Source organism: Solanum pennellii, chromosome 2, assembly GCF_001406875.1.
Source record: "Solanum pennellii chromosome 2, SPENNV200".
Lineage (NCBI taxonomy): Eukaryota > Viridiplantae > Streptophyta > Magnoliopsida > Solanales > Solanaceae > Solanum > Solanum pennellii.
In genome coordinates this window covers 34,849,802-34,859,148 of record NC_028638.1, presented here as the reverse complement: position 1 = coordinate 34,859,148, position 9,347 = coordinate 34,849,802, and the positions used below count along the sequence as shown (strand labels likewise).

At 29.6% G+C, this 9,347-nt stretch overlaps 1 long non-coding RNA gene across 1 annotated transcript; it reads left to right on the top strand.

Annotated features, from left to right (window-relative positions):
* The first annotated feature begins 5,532 nt into the window (after nucleotides 1-5,532).
* On the top strand, nucleotides 5,533-8,597 carry LOC107010700. Its single transcript, XR_001455744.2, has 3 exons — nucleotides 5,533-5,698; nucleotides 5,874-5,934; nucleotides 8,360-8,597. It is a non-coding gene; the product is annotated as an uncharacterized LOC107010700 (long non-coding RNA).
* Nucleotides 8,598-9,347: the final 750 nt, after the last annotated feature.

Here is a 9,347-nt window from a genome sequence, read left to right as displayed (position 1 = left end):
TCTCAATTGACCTGCGAAGACGTTTACTCCAAGGAGGAAACTCTGAAGTCGGTTCCCTTTCAAACTCCCTCTCATGATATACTACCACATATACCATTGTCTTTAGAATCCATGTCATTCTAAACTTTCTTCTACTTCTTCACAGCACAATGCTTTCCTGCAGGGCCAGTTGACTGAAGAGGTTTTTATGTCTCAACCTCAAGGATTTGTTAAATGACAATTCCCTTTCCATGTTTGCAGAATAAAAAAAAGCCATTTATGGAATTAAACAGGCACCACGGGTTTGGTATACTGCACTACATGATCATCTACAGAAAATGGGATTTGTTATGTCAATCTGACACCTCTTTGTTTATTTTTAAGAATCTGGTTGCTACTGTCTATGTACTCGTCTATGTTGACGACATTTTTATCAGGGGAAGTCATCCCGGCTTAATTAGACATGTTATTGATTCCTTGGGTTCAAGTTTTTCTTTGAAGGATCTAGGGTAGTTAAAAAAGTGTCACGTGGTCTTCGTCTCACTCAATCAGAATACATTCTTGATATTTTGTCTGAACTAGATATGAAAGATTGTAAAGGAGTCCTTACACCAATGTGCTCTGGTAAACTGCCTCAGGCAGCTGATGATTGTAAAGGCTCTGGTAAATACATTCACACGGCCTGCCATTTCTTATGTTGTCAACAAACTGTCACAGTTTATGCATGAACCTACTGATGAACACTGGAAGGCGGTTAAAGGGATACTACGGTATCTCAAAGCCACGACAACATCAGGTCTTCATATTCTTCAACACTCAGACTGCAATTTTTCCATGTACGCTGATGCTGATTGGGCGGGAGACCCGAATGATAGAATATCCACATCAGGATATGTTCTTTTCATTGGGCGCAATCCTGTGAGTTTGTCGTCAAAAGAACAACAAGTTGTTGCTTGATCATCTACTAAAGCAGAATACAAATAAGTTGCAAATGCTCTTGCCGAACTCACATGGGTGCGTAACTTGATCAATGAATTGTGTATCACCATTCCAAATATCCCCACAATCTTTTGTGACAATGTTGGTGTCACTTATCCCTATCAGGATCCAGTGTTCCATATTCGTATGAAACATATTGCTGTTGACTATTTCTATGTTACGAACCAAGTTCAAGCACATCGAGTTCTTGTCAAACACACTCATGCTTGTGATCAACTTGCTAATACATTTACCAATCCATTACCAGCACCAGCCTTTGCAACGTGTCGCTCCAACTTAGGTGTTGTTGACCCACACCTAACTTGAGGGAATGTATTAAGCATAATTAATTTATCTTATACTCCCTCCGTCCAGAATTGTTTGTCATGTTTCACTTATCGAAATTCAATTTGACTAATTTTCAAAGGTAAATTAAACCACATTAATTCGATATTTAAAAAAAATAGATATCTCAAACTATATGAAAAGTACTATAAATTACAATTTTTTTGCATATTAATATGATGAAAAAATTCATCTTAAAATGTTAGTCAAAGTTTATATAGTTTAACTCTAAAAATAGAAACCATGACAAAAAATACCGGACGGAGAGAGTAATAAGTTACTGTTATAGTTACTGCCTTTTAGTATCTATAGAAGACTCCTCCTATTGTAGGAGTTTATTGTTGTTGTATATTTGTAGAAGAGTCCTCCAACGGCTTAGGAATTTATGTACCAATTAGCTTCCTTAAGTTTAGCTATAGGTTGTTGTTATTGTTGTATTTAACGCTTCGATGCTAAAGGAATAAAATCATCTTTCGACTACTTCTGTCTATCTGATTTTGTAACCCGTCCACACTAATTTAGCAAAAAGACTTACACAATGTAGATGAGACTTGTTAGATTTGTGTTCTTGGACCTGAAGATATAGAAATGTCCTCGGTCTCAACATGTGTGGAGGCAATGTCCTATAAATTGGCCAGATATAGGAAATATTACTGATTTTTCTATGACTTGTTCTTAAATACCAAATCTTTTCCTGAATCGATTGACTTATTAAACTTGAGGGCAACATTATTTGGGAAATAATTGGTTGTTATTGATTAGGAAAGGTTAGAACCAATAGATATTTTTTCTAAAACTTATACAATTATAAAAGGGGTTTTGTTTCGGAGAAAATAAAAGCACTAACCCTTTTGAAGGAGGATTAGAATAGGTATTAAAAAAGACTTTTAACAAATAATGATATCTCAAAAGTCTAGATTCAGTAATTTTATTGATACAAAACAAAATCCAATGACTTTACTATATATATTCCTAAAGTTGAGTGGTCAAAAAATATTATTTTTCTGAGAGACAAATATTTGAAAGTTAACTATTTTAATTATTAAATCTTCATTTGAAATATGATTTGATAACTTGAGGAAAAAAATTTACATTTTATTCTATCAAAAGGAGTTGGATTGGTTGTGAACGCCATGATTTACTATAAGTAGCTACTAGGCCATAAATTTGTTTTTGACATATTTAAATATTTTGGGAGTTAATTATGTTTATCTAGATTGACTTCAGATAAATTTTTATTGTCATCTTGAAACTACACTTGTCGGTGTATACATAGACTCTACCTAATAGGGTTGAGTCGATTAGTGCAACACTACGCTGATATGACTTGAACATGAGCAAGTAGGTTCTATGATATTTGTCACAAAGTTGATCACATATTTGGTCTTGGATATTGTGTTGGTATTACTATATTACTCCCTAATGAAGATACAAAAAATTTGAATACCTTTAGATGATTCTTATGATTCAATTCAATTGAAATGGAATTTAATGATTTTATTTAAATTATCTTGTGAATGGAATTGAAAGTATATACTGTTGAGTTGGAACAAATTTACGCTAGATCGTCCAGATCTCAAATGTAAAATAAATTATTATGTGAAATTTCATGCATTTTGTTACGTCAAATAATACTTGCATTGATTTACTAACAAAGTCGGTTGACACTTTGTTGTGTTTCTTTGTGGTATTCATCCTCATAAGGTTCTTAGAATCACATCCATCGCTCTCCTGTGAGATGAGCCTCCTTTTCAGTCGGTCTTGGTGAGTTCCATCTCTTTGTAGGATTATAACATCAAAAGTCAAGACTTATAATAAACCAGAGTCAATAATACTTATTTGAGTATTGTGATGGTCTACCCGTGGCAATTGATGAGTGGACAAGGCTAAGGTTACTCTATTCCTGAGATATATGTCGAGGCACCACTTTTATTATGTGTTAGCTAGTATATGTTGTTCTTTTTTTTTAGGCAGAAATTGTTCCAAGAGTTTATATTTAAATTCAATTATCATATAGAGGTTTCCTAGACCGGTAGTTGTGTTGAGTTGTAGTAATAGAAATGTACATGACATACATGAAAAAACACATTTATTTTTCTTATGAAATTATTTTTGTATAGTTCTAAATTTGACAAACTTGATGATTAATTTGAAAATGTATAAAAATTTTGAAATGATTTTCGCGGTTGGTTCAAATGCGCGGTCTATGTGTGGATTTGATTTGCTCATGTAGTTGAATGCTAGTCACTTGGATTTAGGACTACTCTTTCAACCAATAGAGATTCAAAGCTCAAATAGTTATCTCAAAGGCCATTGCCTCTTTCCAAGCATGTTTCAAATTATATCAAAATCCTTTTGTCTTTTGATAGTATCGAAATCCTTATTTTCCTTTTTCCACATTTTTCTAGATTACATATATTCATTCATAACATAGGATCCAATCCAACTCAAACTAAGAAAAAGAAAAGAAAATTCATGTGTGTGCAGACTAGAAACTGATATATAAATTAAAATGAATAAAAATAAACAATTCTGTGCACACCTGACAAAAATCAGGTCCAGTAGCCCATGTAACCTTCTTCAAAGTCATGATCAAAATTCACCTTTTTATCTGTGAATGCAAATCTGAAACAGAAACAGAAACAGAGATCGGAAACCTAGAAGCCGTGAAGAAATCAAGAATGAAAACGCTGCGCCGTTGCAGCCTGCGGGAGGAAGGGAGTCAGTGAGTGAGCAAATTGTAGTTTATGTTTTTGTATTCTGTTCGTAGCAGGAAAAATCCTTACATGCCTTTTTACTCTTTCATTACGTCATGTCTTTTTATTTTTTCATTTAGGGTTACTTAGACCAAAATACCTCTATACTACTACTTAGTTACGGATACATCCATTAATCAATTATATTGATGTTATTATTATCCTCCGGTTTAATTTTATTTCTCATTTATTCTTAAAATATATTTTTATTTTTACTTTTTTACTTTTGACATATAAAAAAATATATAATATTTTATTTTCATGTTTGACTATCAACATTAAATAGATATTTTTCAAGCCATCGTTAAATAGGGAATAGTTTTTTAAAATATCTATATCAATAATTATTTTTAATGGGTGTGTTAAGTCAAATCGTGGCAAGTAGAAGTGAACAGAGAGAGTAAACACAAATTAAAAGTAATTATAAACATTAACATAGATTTATTTTTATGAAATTTTAAAAAGAATGATAAACTTTTTTCATAATTGATTAAGATAAGAGAAGACATTTTTTGAAACAACTATCATTCAAAACTCGTAAATTGAAAATTAAAATAAATATTCAATAATATATAATCAATTAGTAGTAGTAACTTGCCAGTATTCTCCAAAACTAATCGAGTCACACTGAATTTCTCTCAACACCACGATTACAAATTAAAAGGAAATGAAAAATATGTGTTTGGCTATTGAGGGGTAAACCTTTTTTAGAAGAAAAATAGCAGTTTCCATTTTTTTTTTGATACGGTAATAAATTTTATGAAAATCTCAAGCAGACAAGAAAAGGCTCTCCCATATCTTCCCTCTCTGGCTCTTGAACAAAGATTCATTACTGGCCGCAGAAGTATTTCTCAACTTCTAGTTTACTAGACCATTTATTTTTGCGTTTGTATCAGTAAACTGAGGCGAATCTAGGATTTCAAGAAAACGGGTGCACCATTCTTTAAAGATAAGATAAAAGAATTTATAACAATAACTAAGCAGCAATACATAAGAATTACATTACCACAAAAAATATCATCAATTACAAATTGTACTCATATTTTGAAAATAATCTATAATAGCATCATTACTTACATTTTCAAATAACTTCCGCTCTATCTTATAAACTAAACAACCATTCAGAAATTCTTCATCAGTGCTATTACATAGATCATTTTTGATGAGCTTCATTGATGAGAATGTTCTTTCGAAATCACATTTAAAAAAGAAGACTTATGCCTCTTTTTCATTCGAAATCATATATATATATATATATATATGTATATATATATATATATATATATATATATATATATACACATATATATACATATATATACATATATAGAAGAGTGGTAAGAGGACGACCAAGGGTATAGTGGTCATTTTACATTAATAACAAATGGACAAATTTCATTTCCAAAAGCAATAAGGGCAAACATGTAATTTTACATTAAAAAGGGACAAATTTCAATTTCAATAGCACATTTTTGCAGATCCATATCTCTTCCCTTTGTAGAACATCAGTCTTTCTTCAAACAAAAAATTTAAATTCATCCTTAGCACAAAAGACTTACTCAAACATGATTCTAAAGCATAATTTCTTCCAGCTCTCTTCTTTCAACAACCATTAATCGATTTGCAATTCAAAATTTCAGGTATGTTTTCTTTCTTTGGTAAAACATGGTCAAAGAAAGGATTTGACGAAATAATAAATAATAATATAAATATAATTTAGAAATTTTATATCATAAACTTTGAAAGCAAGTAGAGAATTGACAGAAAATTGAGATTAAAACATGCATAAATTTTATGATCAGTAAATTTTTGTAGGGAGAGTTTTTCTCAAAAATGTATGATGCTGGTGGCGAATTGACAAATGCAATGGAGGAATGTAAGTTCCAAATTCTACTTTTATGAACTATGATATTGATTTCTAACAGCCCTGCGAACTATTTCAAGTGCATGTGTTCTTCAATCTCTAACTTGGTTCCATTCAAATGTTATTAGAGTAAGTCCACAGAATATTTTTCTCTTCATTTCTATAAAGCGAATTTCATTTTTTCAGCTTTTTCTCTTTGGAAATTATTTCCCTTCTTTACAAATTTTCACAAACTACTTGGTTGGATGAATAGGGAAGTTCTCGATCTATGTATCACGTCAAAATTAATTGAACTTCAAAATCTCTAACCAAAAAAATATGAATAATAATTTATAATTATAATTATTATAATAAATAAAAAAATATGAAACATAGAGATGTATATGTACAAGAAGTGTTTATAATTTTTTTTTCTTTCTAGGTTAATAATTAAATTTTAAATAAAAATTTTTAATTTGTGATATGCTCATTCATTTTGTCTGAATCTCAAAAATCTCTAACAAAAAAAATATGAATTATAATTATTATAATAAATAAAAAAAATATGAAACATAGAGATGTATATGTACAAGAAGGTGGAGTGGAGTAGGCTCCTGCTTTTTAGGCTTTTTGCAGTGTAGGCTACTTTTTTTCAATTTTTTGTCTTTTAGCAAAGACTTTTCCTCCTTTGACTAACATATTACGGTGCATTCTTTATCATATTGATATGAAAAAAATTGCAATTTATAGTACTATTATATAATTTTTGGATATTAATTTTCTTTTTGCTTAAAATATTAAATTAATGTAATTAAAAGTGGACAGAGATAGTTCGTAATTATATAATGTTTTAATTGTTTGTTTCACGATAGGTAGGTCGTATCAATTTTTCGACAGCTTACTAACTTTTATCATTAAACGTTATCTATCCTAATTAATGTTTCAGATCTTACAGTTGGCTTTGTGAGCTTTCTTATTTGTGATGCCCCCACTAATCAAATGCTTCATAGGAATTATTATAATAAATAAAAAAATATGAAACATAGAGATGTATATGTACAAGAAGTGTTTATAATTTTTTTTCTCTAGATTAATATTTAAATTTAAAAGAAAAAATTTTAATTTCTGATATGTTCATTCATTTTGTCTGAATACCAAAAATCTCTAACCAAAAAAATATGAATAATAATTTATAATTATAATTATTATAATAAATAAAAAAATATGAAACATAGAAATGTATATGTACAAGAAGTGTTTATAATTTCTTTTCTTTGTAGATTAATATTTAAATTTAAAATAAAAAATAAAAAATAGGGGAAGTGGTTATAATAATTATATGAGATGTACTACATCAGTAAAAAGGATACGTGTCTTAAAGAAAATATATATTTCTTTACAAAATAACAAATGGAGTGGTGTAGGCTCCTCCTTTTTAGGCTGTTAGCAGTAGTGTATGTTACTGTTTTCACTTTTTTTTGGCTTTTAGCAAAGACTTTTCCTCCTTTTTTTTATTATATATATATACCTGCACAAGTTATGTCATTTTATATTTGGCTTATCATGACCCTATAAAATTGATCTAAACTCTGGTATAGGCTTTGATCAAACACTACTAGTGGTATGTTACTTTTCAAAACTATAGTAATCTGTTGATTCTTTCACATTTTTCATCACATTTTATTTGTACATCATGCTATTTTTTTCTTTCTCTATAAGGGTTAAAATTTGGGTTGTGTTATTCTGTTTCCACCTCTTCATGATTTATCGGAACTTGAGATTTTTAATATCGTCATCATATGTCCATTTACTATCTGCTGATGATCTAATTTGAAACTCTTGAACTGAATTTTTCCAAGACAAGTTTAAAGGTAACTATTAAAGATATTTCATAAATTTTTTGTCCAGATTGATTAATCCTTTAACATTAATGTCACCATTATGAATCCATTTCTTTATAAATAATGATCCTTTAGTCTTATACATATAAAATATTTTGAGTTGTATCTTATGGCTTACCAAGATTTTCTTAATCTTGGATGAGGGTTGTCATTTTTACACCTATTGAGCTTTGTTCAACTTTGTTTGGTCATATTGTCACTTTGCTTTCTTGACTGTTTTTGCAATCTTTTACTACAAACATAATATTAATCTTTAACTAAGATCTCATTTCATACATTTGTAATTGATGCTTTACATTCCAAACATTTGACTTTCTTATTTTCTTCCACTAATTCTCTATTCTATTCCAATACGACAAAATGTAGTGTTTGTGCTATTCTGGTTGACATTATCTTGCTAAATGATCTATTTATGAGAGAGTTTAAAAAAATTACATACTTCTGTTCATATTGGTGTTATTATATAAAATGTCTTATGTCAATCGTGAAATACGGCTTCAAAGATGAGGCTTAGTTGAAGCTTAATGTTGCCACATTTTTTCCATTTTGTCTTGTAGATGTGATTATGTGCTAACAGGTGATTTTTTTATCAAAGATGATCCAGAAGATCCAAGCATGAAAGATGTATCTGTTTTTGTCTAATTCTATACAGTATTTAAATGTAAGTAATTAGTATTCCCACATATGAAAATGTTAAACTCTGTAAGTATCTCACTTCGACATTCAGTAGTATGACATTCACATGAAAATATATTATGAACAAATTTGGCAGCTATAATGTGTTCGAATTACTAATTTTTCTCATTGAAATATTAATTTTGTTTGTTTAATATGCAACTAATTAAATTTAGGTCCATTATAAATACCTATAATGCTCCCAACTACAGCATCATCAGCTGAAGGCATGTCTGCAAGCCTAGAGCAATATTATGCATACAAATTTAGCAACTCCTAAATGTTAATTGCTAATTTGTTAACTTTCAGCTACTCTTGATGTTCACTTTCTTCATACTGTCAATTTGCTTGATAAACAGTGCATTTGTTTTGTGAACAAAATGCTATTTAACATGTAATGTTGTGAAGTATGCTAATAGTTCAATACAAAATAGTCATCTAATATTGTGAAGTATGCTAATAGTCCAATACAAAACAGCCAAGCAGAGCTGATACCTGCACTTTGATATATATTGTCCTTAATTCAAAGACAAAATTATCATTTTTATATCCTATTGTTTCAAATCAAAATGTATAAGGGAAGTGACCACAATGTTTTTATGTCTAACATGTATTTGTATGTATGAAAGTAATTTCCTATTGAAGTTTTATTATTGAAGGAAATTTTCACCGTGCTTAAGAAATCTTGGTGAAATATTTTGTCTTGATACCGTAGGTAAATCAAACAAAAATAAAAGACAAGACTTGACCAATAACGTATTATAAAATAAAACATATATCGTAAAATAAAATTAAAAATAAATGTATAAAATATTAAAATATTAAATGTTGGGCCCGTGCTTAGCACGGACAACACTCATCTAGTATATA